Source organism: Phyllobates terribilis, unplaced genomic scaffold (assembly GCF_046119375.1).
Source record: "Phyllobates terribilis strain yellow unplaced genomic scaffold, ASM4611937v1 Scaffold_168__1_contigs__length_4147262, whole genome shotgun sequence".
In the NCBI taxonomy this organism is placed as follows: Eukaryota; Metazoa; Chordata; class Amphibia; order Anura; family Dendrobatidae; genus Phyllobates; species Phyllobates terribilis.
In genome coordinates, this window is record NW_027362928.1 from 1,992,291 (window position 1) to 2,007,181 (window position 14,891).

The window sequence follows — 14,891 nt, forward strand, 5'->3', positions numbered from 1 at the left end:
AAGACGGTTTGAATGCCCCTTGGAAGAGACGTGGAGGTCCCAATAGCTTAACAAGATGGTTTTAATGCCCCTCGGAAAAGTGGTGGAGGTCACAGTAGCTTAACAAGACGCTTTTAATGTCCCTCAGAAGAGACGTGGAGGTCCCAGTAGCTTAACAAGACGGTTTGAATGCCCCTTGGAAGAGACGTGGAGGTCCCAGTAGCTTAACAAGACGGTTTTCATGCTCCTCAGAAAAGTGGTGGAGGTCCCAGTAGCTTAACAAGATGCTTTTAATGCCCATCGGAAAAGTGGTGGAGTTCCCAGAAGCTTAACAAGACGGTTTTAATGCCCCTTGGAAAAGTGGTGGAGGTCGCAGTAGCTTAAGAAGACGGTTTGAATGCCCCTTGGAAGAGACGTGGAGGTCCCAGTAGCTTAACAAGACGGTTTGAATGCCCCTCGGAAGAGACGTGGAGGTCCCAGTAGCTTAACAAGACGGTTTTAATGCCCCTCGGAAAAGTGGTGGAGGTCACAGTAGCTTAACAAGTCGCTTTTAATGCCCCTGAGAAGAGAAGTGGAGGTCGCAGTAGCTTAACAAGACGGTTTGAATGCCCCTTGGAAGAGACGTGGAGGTCCCAGTAGCTTAACAAGACGGTTTTAATGCTTCTCAGAAAAGTGGTGGAGGTCCCAGTAGCTTAATAAGACGCTTTTACTGCCCCTCGAAAAAGTGGCGGAGGTCGCAGTAGCTTAACAAGACGGTTTGAATGCCCCTTGGTAGAGACGTGGAGGTCGCAGTAGCTTAATAAAACGGTTTGAATGCCCCTTGGAAGAGACGTGGAGGTCCCAGTAGCTTAACAAGACAGTTTGAATGCCCCTCGGAAGAGACGTGGAGGTCCCAGTAGCTTAACAAGACGGTTTTATTGCCCCTCGAAAAAGTGGTGGAGGTCACAGCAGCTTAACAAGAAGCTTTTAATGCCCCTCAGATAAGTGGTGGAGGTCCCAGTAGCTTAACAAGACGGTTTGAATGCCCCTTGGAAGAGACGTGGAGACGTGACATGCTAATGGTAAAGGTGTGCTCCGGTGGCATGCTAACGGGAATAGGTGTGCTGCGATGTCATGCTAACGGGAATAGGTGTGCCCGGTGGCATACTAACGGGAAAAGGTGTGCTACGGTGGCATGCTAGCGGGAAATGGTGTGCTTCGGGGGCATGATAATGAGAAAAGGGGTACTCCATTGGCACCACAATGGTAAAGGGACTTGGAAATGTCACATGTGAAGTCATACTCGCATAGTGTCTGTTGTTGCAGGGATCAAAAGAGCGACCCGGTGGAACAAGATGTGGACACTGTGCGGCAGATGGTGGTTTAAGGACAGCAAACAGCAAAATAAGACCAAGTAACAGCAAGAAAACAATCCAAGAATTACAGCAGCAGACAAGTAAGTGAGTGTGATTCTTTTAAACGGTGATGTATGATCAGATGAAGTGGAATGCAGTAAGTTTAGAAATATGATTAACATGTTAATAAAGTGTCTGAAATGTATGAGCGAGAAAGAGAAAAAGGTGGATTGTTACAGGGGGACAGCTGAGAGTAGGGAGTTGCAGAGAAAGTCCTTGTGACAGGTTTAGGATGTATACGGCTGTTTATTGTCTCCTCCACATACAAAGGCAGGAGATGAGACTATCAAACTATCGAACTTGGAGTTGTCAGTAATGTTGGAGGAGAAATTAATAAAGGAAGTAAAATGGGAAAGAAAATAAGGGTTTGTATGTTTGCCTGGTCAGAGGGATGTTTGCCTGGTCAGGGGGATGTTTGCCTGGTCAGGGGGATGTTTGCCTGGTCAGGGGGATGTTTGCCTGGTCAGGGGGATGTTTGCCTGGTCAGGGGGATGTTTGTCTGGTCAGGGGGATGTTTGTCTGGTCAGGGGGATGTTTGTCTGGTCAGGGGGATGTTTGTCTGGTCAGAGGGATGTTTGCTTCACGTTGGGGAAGAGGGAAAGGACTGAATGATCCAGCACCTGTCCTATCCACAGGATGGTCAGCTAGTGCCGCCATAGGGAAAGAGCTGACCTAGTGTCACTATCAATCATCAGAGTCTGCAGTACAACTGATTAGGGGTCCAGCAGGGGGGCGCTGATGACACAGGTGGACCTTGGGGCGGTTTTCCGGTTGCGGACGCTGCACCTAGAGGGTTTTCTTCATGTAATTATCCTCCTCACATTGCAGACTTGTGAACTTTATAAATATTCTTCATTTGCTTATTTTCTTCCTTCTCTCCCAAACACGTTGCTGAAGTGCTGTCTCACCCCCACTGCCCCCATCCAGAAGCTTCTTGTGGCTGCTGTTCAGTGAGATTTGTCCTCTATATACCAGCAGTCTGTGTATGGGCCTGTCTCTGTCTGATCCTCTCTGCTCTCCACCCCTGCACTCAGACATAGGAAACCCTGTACTCGGATTACTTCACATCTTGGTGAACAACAGCTGAAAGGACCCTATAAAGGAGCCTGTACCAGGCAGGTGACAGCGGTGCAGCATTGTGCTTGTGGGGGCTATCGGGCGGTGGAGTCAGAAATTGGGGAATACTTGGGTGCTCTCTGGGCGGACAATATTAGTGCTGCAGTAATTTCCCACAAGTTTTTGCACAGAGCGGCCACTAATATAGAATAAAGTAAAACAATTGTGCTCTGTAAATAATGGCTGTGCTTTGCTACAAATGCTTCATGTTCGCAGGAGGTTTTTTTTTCTTTAATAAATTTTATTTAGTTTATAATTGATTTTTCTCTTTCTGCTAGATATCAGCACATGATAGAGGCCGTACGGGACTGGTATAAGAAGTTCTTAGCTGAGAAGGAAAGAAGCTTCATTCCTCCATGAGCTGCAGTTCTTTGTGTCCAGTCGGGAGCTCTATTAGTAAGTAGATTTTATCACCGGCGCAGACATTTCCGGGAAGGTTCCAATTGGCCAAATACAAGACGTTCATTAAACTCTTCATTACAAATAAACGTCTGGTTATCATCCACAATACTTAATACCGGTCACTTGTCACAAATTTGTATATTTTTTACCTGTTATAAAATGCTGCTCATCCCTTGAATCTTTTCTTTTTTTTTGTCATTTTAGACAAAACATTACATATTTCTGACAAGTCCCAGGTCTTTTCACACCACTCGTTTTGCAGGTTCTTTAATACTACAGCACTTACGTTATTGGGGTCATTTTTGTGCAGTTTGCAGTTACATGATTTTTTATACATGTTTTTTTTTAGGTTTGTCTTGTTATTACATCACATTCATCTTTTTCCTCTCTTGCTTTCCTGGACTGAAGGAAACATATCTCCAAGTCATTCTGAGCTGCCGGCAGGAGAGATGGACCCTCAGGAGCCTCCTAGTCTTCAGAATCCACATGAAGGAGAAGTCCAAGAACAAGAAAGGCCTCCGACAGCAGAGCAACCTGTCCGCCAAAAAGTCCCAGAAGAAGAAGCGATGGTCCCGCAGCTCATCTGTGTTTTTCCTAAATGTGGATTATACTTTTACTGATTGTAATTTTCTTGGTCGATACCAGATAAAGTTTTGGATGACAACTGTCTGGACTTGTGTCTTATTTTACATTTCTCCTTTTTTCTTCTTGCTTCCCCTCCTGTGAGATCTGGCTTAGGTGATAAAAGCCTTTCTCTATCCGGCATTTTTGCAGCAGGCTGGAGAAAGACTTTCTGGATGATAACTTGCCTTAGTCTCAGATGCCCATACACTAGTTAGCTTTAGACCGGACGCTTGTCCACACAACACATCCCGACTCCCCCATATACATGAATGTGGTTATATGTGTGGGGGAGATGGCCCCATACACAGCACATGGTCGGCTGCTCCAGCAAAAATCCTTGGGTTTGACCTACCTTCCTGTAATATATATGGGGGGCCATTAGTTGGATGTTTGCAGGACCCCTCTTTGTCCGACACCTTCCCTCCCCCATACATAGCAAGCAGTGTACATACAAGTTCCCTTCCCGCACATACAGCATATATAGCATATAAAGAAAAAACCTAGAAGTCTGAACTGAAACATAAATTGATGTGCATGCAAAATGTAAATGCATGTCCACACAAGGCCACTAGACAAAGAAAAACCAAAGACAAGCAAAATACCCAAGTAACCGGAAGTGAATGGGTAAATCGCAAAGTGCAAAAATAATAAATAATGAAGGGTATTTAGTAATGAAGAGCGAGCACTAAAATGCTCAGGGGCTCGAAGCTCGGGCCGAGCTCGCCATGATACTCGGTTGCTCGACCTGAGCCACGAGCCCAATGTTAGTCAATGGGAGACCCGAGAATTTTCGCGGCGGCATCCCCGGCTGTCTGTTAAAAGCCTAACAAGTGCCCAAAACGATAGTGACAGTGCTAAAATGACATGGGGACAGCATGGGGATCGCCCCAGGAAGCATTTCTGACCCCCAGGTCACTGCTGTCAACAACGTGGTCAGAGGTATTAAGCCACTTTTAAGGGCTCACAATAAAACGTTCAAAAACGAAACTGAAACTGCTTTCAGTTAAGGAAGTTCCTTTCCAGGGTAAAGACTCGTGTATAAGGTAAAATAAATAACAAAAAAAAAAAATACTCCTCCACACCTTGGGCTATGTTCACAAGTGGCATTTTTTATGCGTTTTTGCACTTTTGTATTGCTTCAACCGTGACAAATGCATTCACCGGGAAATGTCATTTTAACATTTTACAACCTTATCTGGCCATGTGCTGTGTGACACATGCATACAGTGCTGAAAAGACATGGGGACAGCATGGGGAAGACCCCTGGAAGCATCTCTGACTCCCCGGTCATTGCCTAAAAGTGTGCCCATCAGAAGTCATCCTTGAAGCATCAGAAGATGCAGACTTGCAATTATCCCCGTGCAAGTTCTTGTCCCAGGGCAGGGTTCAATTGTACCTCTCCCATTCCTTGCAATGCAAGCGCAAATATGCAGCCAACCACCCACCCACCCCCAGGCTGCAATACCATACTGCTTGCTTGCACTTGAAATTGGGCCTTTTAGGCATGTGGAGGCGGAATCTGGCCACCAGGTCATGGCAGCGTTGGCGGCCTGGTATCCATACTCAGTCCCCAGCCGCCCGGCGGCGGGGTGTCCACACTCGGTCCCCAACCGACAGGGGGCGGCCGGGTGTCCATACTCGGTCCCCAGCCGCCTGGGGGCAGCCGGGTGTCCATAAACGGCCCCCAGCCGCCCCTATTTCTCCTTGAAACATCCCCCCACACACTTTTCTTAGCCCGGCCTGCTTTAGGGCAGCATTGGACGAGCCCACCAGAGAACCAGACTCCTCCGGTGGGCCCTGGCTTCTCCATCAGGGGAGTTGAGAGTGACAAGGTGAGGACCATGATGATGATGATACAAGTTAGCATCTGCTTTGTTTTCTTGGAATGCAAGCAAAGTGTGCAGCCTGCCATCCACCCACCCACCGCCAGGCTGCAATACCATACTGCTTGCTTGCTTGCACTTGAAATTGGGCCTTTTTAGGCACGTGGAGGCGGAATCTGACCACCGCGTCAAGGCAGCATTGGCGGCCTGTAACCCATACTCAGTCCCCAGCCGCCCGGCTGCCAGGTGTCCACACTCGGTCCCCAGCCGCCAGGGGGCGGCCGGGAGTCCATACTCGGTCCCCAGCCGCCCCGCGGCCGGGTGTTCACACACGGTCCCCAGCCGCCTGGGGGCAGCCGGGTGTCCATAAACGGTCCCCAGTCGCCCCTATTTCTCCTTGGAACATCCCCCCACACACTTTTCTTAGCCTGGCCTGCTTTAGGGCAGCATTGGACGAGCCCACCAGAGAACCAGACTCCTCCGGTGGGCCCTGGCTTCTCCATCAGGGGAGTTGAGAGTGACAAGGTGAGGACCATGATGATAATGATACAAGTTAGCATCTGCTTTGTTTTGTTGGAATGCAAGCGCATGTATGTAGTAGCGGCTAGGCCTGAGGTGGTCAGCGTTTTCGCGCATATCCTACCTCCTCCGAGGATTGCTGGATGTTTTCCTGCTACTATCCCAGTTCTATGACTCCCGTTAAAACAAAGCTTCAGGTGATGAATGATGGATGAGGTGGTGGCAAAGGAGAAAGAGCAGGAGGAACAGGGACCATTCACATCAATATCAGGCCAGTCAACCACATATGTCTTGTAGGATATGTTTCTGTAACAAAAGGAGCAGTTTGGCTACACAGTTATAGGGCATACAGTGAGTGCAATGCCTACCAAAAATTTCGAGGCACTCCAATGTACCTTGGAAATGACATTGAGGTCAGAGGGCCTTAACTAAACCGTTTTTTTCCATTTATAGCAACTGGGTCTCCTGTACACTGTTGGCCTAAGCAGTGAATGGAAGGCTTTCCAAAAATTATGAGGAACTGCAATGCCTCTTGAAACAGACATGGATTACAGCGTACTAAAAACCTTCTACCCACTATTGGGGAGTGGGTCTCCCTTAGTTTTCGCCTTTGCATTGAAAAGCAAAAGCTGACTAAAATTAGGAGGAAATGCAATGTCCGTTGGAAGAGTCGTGGAGGTAAAGGGTAATTAAAAACAACATTTCAATGCCCCTTGGAAGAGCTGTGGAGTTCAGAGTGGTTTAACAAGACACTTTTAATGCCCCTCAAAAGAGATGTGGAGGTCCCAGTAGCTTAACAAGACGGTGTTAATACCCCTTGGTAAAGTGGTGGAGGTCCCAGTAGCTTAACAAGACGGTTTTAATGCCCCTCGGAAAAGTGGTGGAGGTCACAGTAGCTTAAGAAAAAGCTTTTAATGCCCCTCAGAAGAAAAGTGGAGATCCCAGTAGCTTAACAAGACGGTTTTAATGCCCCTTGGAAAAGTGGTGGCGGTCACAGTAGCTCAACAAGACGCTATTAATGCCCCTCAGAAGAGACGTGGAGGTCCCAGTAGCTTAACAAGACGGTTTGAATGCCCCTTGGAAGAGACGTGGAGGTCCCAGTAGCTTAACAAGACGGTCTTAATGCTCCTCAGAAAAGTGGTGGAGGTCCCAGTAGCTTAACAAGACGGTTTTAATGCCCCTCGGAAAAGTGGTGGAGGTCACAGTAGCTTAACAAGACGCTTTTAATGCCCCTCGGAAGAGACGTGGAGGTCCAAGTAGCTTAACAAGACGGTTTGAATGCCCCTCGGAAGAGACGTGGAGGTCCCAGTATCTTAACAAGACGGTTTTAATGCCCCTCGGAAAAGTGGTGGAGGTCACAGTAGCTTAACAAGACGCTTTTAATGCCCCTCAGAAGAGACGTGGAGGTCCCAGTAGCTTAACAAGACGGTTTGAATGCCCCTTGGAAGAGACATGGAGGTCCCAGTAGCTTAACAAGATGGTTTAAATGCTCCTCAGAAAAGTGGTGGAGGTCCCAGTAGCTTAACAAGATGCTTTCAATGCCCCTCGGAAAAGTCGTGGAGGTCCCAGTAGCTTAACAAGACGGTTTTAATGCCCCTTGGAAAAGTGGTGGAGGTTGCAGTAGCTTAAAAAGATGGTTTGAATGCCCCTTGGAAGAAACGTGGAGGTCCCGGTAGCTTAACAAGACGGTTTGAATGCCCCTCGGAAGAGACGTGGAGGTCCAAGTAGCTTAACAAGACGGTTTTAATGCCCCTCGAAAAAGTGGTGGAGGTCACAGTAGCTTAACAAGACGCTTTTAATGCCCCGCAGATAAGTGGTGGAGGTCCCAGTAGCTTAACAAGACGGTTTGAATGCCCCTTGGAAGAGACATGGAGGTCCCAGTAGCTTAACAAGACGGTTTTAATGCCCCTCGGAAAAGTGGTGGAGGTCACAGTAGCTTAACAAGACGCTTTTAATGCCTCTCAGAAGAGACGTGGAGGTCCCAGTAGCTTAACAAGATGGTTTGAATGCCCCTTGGAAGAGACGTGGAGGTCCCAGGAGCTTAACAAGACGGCTTGAATGCCCCTTGGAAGAGACGTGGAGGTCCCAGTAGCTTAACAAGACGGTTTTAATGCTTCTCGGAAAAGTGGTGGAGGTCACAGTAGCTTAACACGTCGCTTTTAATGCCCCTCAGAAGAGAAGTGGAGGTCCCAGTAGCTTAACAAGACGGTTTGAATGCCCCTTGGAAGAGACGTGGAGGTCCCAGTAGCTTAACAAGACTGTTTTAATGCCCCTCGGAAAAGTGGTGGAGGTCCCAGTAGCTTAACAAGACGGTTTTAATGCCCCTTTGAATAGTGGTGGAGGTCGCAGTAGCTTAACAAGACGGTTTGAATGCCCCTTGGAAGAGACGTTTAGGTCCCAGTAGCTTAACAAGACGGTTTGAATGCCCCTTTGAAGAGACGTGGAGGTCCCAGTAGCTTAACAAGTCGGTTTTAATGCCCCTCGCCAAAGTGGTGGAGGTCGCAGTAGCTTAGCAAGACGGTCAGAATGCCCCTTGGAAGAGACGTGGAGGTCACAGTAGCTTAACAAGATGGTTTTAATGCTCCTCGGAAAAATGGTGGAGGTCCCAGTAGCTTAACAAGATGGTTTTAATGCTCCTCGGAAAAGTGGTGGAGGTCCCAGTAGCTTAACAAGATGCTTTTAATGCCCCTCGGAAAAGTGGTGGAGGTCCCAGTAGCTTAACATGACGCTTTGAATGCCCCTTGGAAGAGACGTCGAGGTCCCAGTAGCTTAACAAGACTGTTTGAATGCCCCTTGGAAGAGACGTGGAGGTCCCAGTAGCTTAACAAGACGGTTTGAATGCCCCTCGGAAAAGTGGTGGAGGTCACAGTAGCTTAACAAGACGCTATTAATGTCCTCAGAAGAGACGTGGAGGTCTAAGTAGCTTAACAAGACTGTTTGAATGCCCCTTGGAAGAGACGTGGAGGTCCCAGGAGCTTAACAAGACGGCTTGAATGCCCCTTGGAAGAGACGTGGAGGTCCCAGTAGCTTAACAAGATGGTTTTAATGCTTCTCGGAAAAGTGGTGGAGGACCCAGTAGCTTAATAAGACGCTTTTACTGCACCTCGAAAAAGTGGTGGAGGTCGCAGTAGCTTAACAAGACGGTTTGAATGCCCCTTGGTAGAGACATGGAGGTTCCAGTAGCTTAACAAGACAGTTTGAATGCCCCTTGGAAGAGACGTTGAGGTCCCAGTAGCTTAACAAGACTGTTTTAATGCCCCTCGGAAAAGTGGTGGAGGTCACAGTTGCTTAACACGTCGCTTTTAATGCCCCTCAGAAGAGAAGTGGAGGTCCCAGTAGCTTAACAAGACGGTTTGAATGCCCCTTGGAAGAGACGTGGAGGTCCCAGTAGCTTAACAAGACTGTTTTAATGTCCCTCGGAAAAGTGGTGGAGGTCCCAGTAGCTTAACAAGACGGTTTTAATGCCTCTCAGAAGAGACGTGGAGGTCCCAGTAGCTTAACAAGATGGTTTGAATGCCCCTTGGAAGAGACGTGGAGGTCCCAGGAGCTTAACAAGACGGCTTGAATGCCCCTTGGAAGAGACGTGGAGGTCCCAGTAGCTTAACAAGACGGTTTTAATGCTTCTCGGAAAAGTGGTGGAGGTCACAGTAGCTTAACACGTCGCTTTTAATGCCCCTCAGAAGAGAAGTGGAGGTCCCAGTAGCTTAACAAGACGGTTTGAATGCCCCTTGGAAGAGACGTGGAGGTCCCAGTAGCTTAACAAGACTGTTTTAATGCCCCTCGGAAAAGTGGTGGAGGTCCCAGTAGCTTAACAAGACGGTTTTAATGCCCCTTTGAATAGTGGTGGAGGTCGCAGTAGCTTAACAAGACGGTTTGAATGCCCCTTGGAAGAGACGTTTAGGTCCCAGTAGCTTAACAAGACGGTTTGAATGCCCCTTTGAAGAGACGTGGAGGTCCCAGTAGCTTAACAAGTCGGTTTTAATGCCCCTCGCCAAAGTGGTGGAGGTCGCAGTAGCTTAGCAAGACGGTCAGAATGCCCCTTGGAAGAGACGTGGAGGTCACAGTAGCTTAACAAGATGGTTTTAATGCTCCTCGGAAAAATGGTGGAGGTCCCAGTAGCTTAACAAGATGGTTTTAATGCTCCTCGGAAAAGTGGTGGAGGTCCCAGTAGCTTAACAAGATGCTTTTAATGCCCCTCGGAAAAGTGGTGGAGGTCCCAGTAGCTTAACATGACGCTTTGAATGCCCCTTGGAAGAGACGTCGAGGTCCCAGTAGCTTAACAAGACTGTTTGAATGCCCCTTGGAAGAGACGTGGAGGTCCCAGTAGCTTAACAAGACGGTTTGAATGCCCCTCGGAAAAGTGGTGGAGGTCACAGTAGCTTAACAAGACGCTATTAATGTCCTCAGAAGAGACGTGGAGGTCTAAGTAGCTTAACAAGACTGTTTGAATGCCCCTTGGAAGAGACGTGGAGGTCCCAGGAGCTTAACAAGACGGCTTGAATGCCCCTTGGAAGAGACGTGGAGGTCCCAGTAGCTTAACAAGATGGTTTTAATGCTTCTCGGAAAAGTGGTGGAGGACCCAGTAGCTTAATAAGACGCTTTTACTGCACCTCGAAAAAGTGGTGGAGGTCGCAGTAGCTTAACAAGACGGTTTGAATGCCCCTTGGTAGAGACATGGAGGTTCCAGTAGCTTAACAAGACAGTTTGAATGCCCCTTGGAAGAGACGTTGAGGTCCCAGTAGCTTAACAAGACTGTTTTAATGCCCCTCGGAAAAGTGGTGGAGGTCACAGTTGCTTAACACGTCGCTTTTAATGCCCCTCAGAAGAGAAGTGGAGGTCCCAGTAGCTTAACAAGACGGTTTGAATGCCCCTTGGAAGAGACGTGGAGGTCCCAGTAGCTTAACAAGACTGTTTTAATGTCCCTCGGAAAAGTGGTGGAGGTCCCAGTAGCTTAACAAGACGGTTTTAATGCCCCTTTGAATAGTGGTGGAGGTCGCAGTAGCTTAACAAGACGGTTTGAATGCCCCTTGGAAGAGAGGTTTAGGTCCCAGTAGCTTAACAAGACGGTTTGAATGCCCCTTTGAAGAGACGTGGAGGTCCCAGTAGCTTAACAAGTCGGTTTTAATGCCCCTCGCCAAAGTGGTGGAGGTCGCAGTAGCTTAGCAAGACGGTCAGAATGCTCCTTGGAAGAGACGTGGAGGTCACAGTAGCTTAACAAGATGGTTTTAATGCTCCTCGGAAGAGTGGTGGAGGTCCCAGTAGCTTAACAAGATGGTTTTAATGCTCCTCGGAAAAGTGGTGGAGGTCCCAGTAGCTTAACAAGATGCTTTTAATGCCCCTCGGAAAAGTGGTGGAGGTCCCAGTAGCTTAACATGACGCTTTGAATGCCCCTTGGAAGAGACGTGGAGGTCCCAGTAGCTTAACAAGAGTGTTTGAATGCCCCTTGGAAGAGACGTGGAGGTCCGAGTAGCTTAACAAGACAGTTTGAATGCCCCTCGGAAAAGTGGTGGAGGTCACAGTAGCTTAACAAGACGCTATTAATGTCCTCAGAAGAGACGTGGAGGTCTAAGTAGCTTAACAAGACTGTTTGAATGCCCCTTGGAAGAGACGTGGAGGTCCCAGTAGCTTAACAAGACGGTTTTAATGCTCCTCAGAAAAGTGGTGGAGGTCCCAATAGCTTAACAAGATGCTTTTAATGCCCCTCGGAAAAGTGGTGGAGGTCCCAGTAGCTTAACAAGACGGTTTTAATGCCCCTTGGAAAAGTGGTGGAGTTCGCAGTAGCTTAACAAGACTGTTTGAATGCCCCTTGGAAAAGTGGTGAAGGTCCCAGTAGCTTAACAAGACGGTTTGAATGCCCCTTGGAAGAGACGTGGAGGTACCAGTACCTTAAAAAGACGGTTTTAATGCCCCTCGGAAAAGTGGTGGAGGTCCCAGTAGCTTAACAAGATGCTTTTAATGCTTCTCGGAAAAGTGGTGGAGGTCCCAGTAGCTTAATAAGACGCTTTTAATGCCCCTCGAAAAAGAGGTGGAGGTCGCAGTAGTTTACCAAGACGGTTTGAGTGCCCCTTGGAAGAGACGTGGATGTCCCAGTAGCTTAACAAGACAGTTTGAATTCCCCTTGGAAGAGACGTGGAGGTCCCAGTAGCTTAGCAAGACGGTTTTAATGCTTCTCGGAAAAGTGGTGGAGGTCCCAGTAGCTTAATAAGACGCTTTTAATGCCCCTCGAAAAAGAGGTGGAGGTCGCAGTAGCTTACCAAGATGGTTTGAATGCCCCTTGGAAGAGACGTGGATGTCCCAGTAGCTTAACAAGACAGTTTGAATTCCCCTTGGAAGAGACGTGGAGGTCCAACTAGCTTAACAAGACGTTTTTAATGCCCCTCGGAAAAGTGGTGGAGATCGCAGTAGCTTAACAAGACGGTTTGAATGCCCCTTGGAAGAGACGTGGAAGTCCCAGTAGATTAACAAGACGGTTTTAATGCTCCACGGAAAAGTGGTGGACGTCCCAGTAGCTTAACAAGACGCTTTTAATGGCCCTCGGAAAAGTGGTGGAGGTCAGAGTAGCTTAACAAGACGCTTTTCATGCTCCTCGGAATAGTGGTGGAGGTCGCAGTAGCTTAACAAGACGCTTTTAATGCCCCTTACAAGAGCCATACAGTACAGCATTTTAAATATATTATTCCCATTATTGGGGAGTGGGTCTCCCACAGTCTTTGCTTATGCCTTCCAAGCAAAAGCTGACAAAAATAAGGACTGAGGAACTTTCAATAATGGCAACACGGACCACGGTCACCCTGGTGGTATAGTGGTGGTGGAGGCTGAGGATAAGGAGAAGAACATAAAACAGCCGAAATGAGGAAGCGTATACCCATGTGTGGGTGTGAAGTGGTGCATTTGAATACACCTCCCGAAATAACACAGTGGATTTGACTTTATGTTACTCTGCTGTCATTTGGTGGTGATGAGAAGTCTGGCCCAATCCAGCTCTTGTTCATTTTGATAAGGGTCAGCTTGTCAGCATTGTCAGTTGACAGGCGAGTGCGCTTATCAGTTATAATTACCCCAGCAGCACTAAAAACACGCTCCGATAACACGCTAGCGGCAGGGCAGGCCAGGACCTCCAAGGTGTACAGAGCGATTTCATTCCAAGTGTCCAGCTTGGATACCCAATAATTAAAAGGCACAGAGGAATCACGGAGGACGCTGGTACGGTCGGCAAGGTACTCCCTCACCATCTTTTGAAACTTTCCACTCCTTGTGAGAGTACCCCGCGCCTCAGGGCCTGTAAGCTGGGCAGGTCTCAGAAAACTGTCCCAGAATGTTGACAGTGTTCCCCTGCCTCTGCTGGATTGGAGTTGCCTCTCTCTCGCTTGTACGCCTTGGTTGGTCAACGAACTGTGACCTCTGCCGCTAGTGTCTTCAGATGGAATTTTTTTTTAACAGTTCTGCAGCAAGGGCCTTCTGGTACTGCCCCATTTTTGTAGACCTCTCCACCTCAGGAATAAGAGAGTGAACGTTCTCCTTGTAGCGGGGGTCTAAAAGTGTCACCAACCAGTAATGACTGTCACCCAACATTTTGACAACGCGAGGGTCACGGTTAAGGCAGAGTAACAAAGTCAGCCATGCGTGCCAGACTGGTAACGGGCAAGACTTCCGTGTCCACACCAAGATGACGAATGACCATGCTCTCCTCCTCCTCCTCCCCCCTGTCCTCAGGCCACCCACGCTGAACCGACGGTATGACAGTTGTACAGGTACTACCGCCTACAGCGCATGATACAAGCTCCTGTTCTTCCTCCTCCTCCTCTCCCTCATTGTCCCCCAATGCACGTTGGGATGAGATGAGGCTGGGCTGTGTGTAATAGACCGCTACGGCTTCTTGATCCATCTCATCATACTCTGGCTGCAATGCCTCCTCTTTAATTCTCTGCAGAGAGCATTGCAAAAGACAGACAAGTGGAATGCTGACGCTAATGATGGAGTCATCGCCACTCACCATCTTGGTGGACTCCTCAAAGTTGGTCAAGATGGTACATACAGTACAGACCAAAAGTTTGGACACACCTCATTTAAAGATTTTTCTGTATTTTCATGACTATGAAAATTGTACATTCACACTGAAGGCATCAAAACTATGAATTAACACATGTGGAATTATATACTTAACAAAAAAGTGTGAAACAACTGAAAATATGTCTTATATTCTAGATTCTTCAAAGTAGCCACCTTTTGCTTTGATGACTGCTTTGCACACACTTGAGAGACTGCCATAAAGACTGAGAGGAGGGGGCATCTTTGCATGCAGTATGGACAGGGGATTGCCATGCACACACAACAGGTGACACCTGCTGACACTGGTCGTGGACCCTGGGGTTCGCCCCACAAAGTCGGGTGCTTTACTGCCATGTGCCTGATCATGCTGGTGGTGGTCAGGCTGGTAGTTTTGTCACCCCTGCTGATGCTGGCATGGCAGGTGGTACAAATGGCCTTTTTGGGGTTATCAGCAGAGTCTTTAAAAAAATTCCAGACTCTGGAAGACCCACAGGTTGTACTGGCAACGTCCCTCATGTTGGTGTTACGGGGAACTGTTGCCGGCCTTCTGTGTGCGGCCACCACACTGCTTCTTCCTGCCTGTTGGAGTACTCTGTCTCCCTCACCCGGTCTGCTGCTGGCCTTGCTCTGCATGTCCTCCTGCCACGTTGGGTCAGTTACTAGATCATCCACCACCTCCTCCTCTTCCACTTGCGCACCACGATCCTCCTCCTCACTTCTTGGCAATTGTGTTTCGTCATCGTCAACCTCTTGTGACAAATTGCCAGCGTTGACTTCCTGTGGCCGTGGCTGTTCAAATATTTGGGCATCTCTACATGGGATCTCCTCTTCCACCACTTCAAGCGGAGCAGGCGAGGGGCACAAATCTGGAAATGGACCAGTGAACAGCTCTTCAGAGTGTCCAAGTGTGGGATCAGTTGCTGTCTGACGATACTCGGCATGCTGGGAGGAAGGAGCATCAGGGTGAGGAGGAGTATGCGGTCGA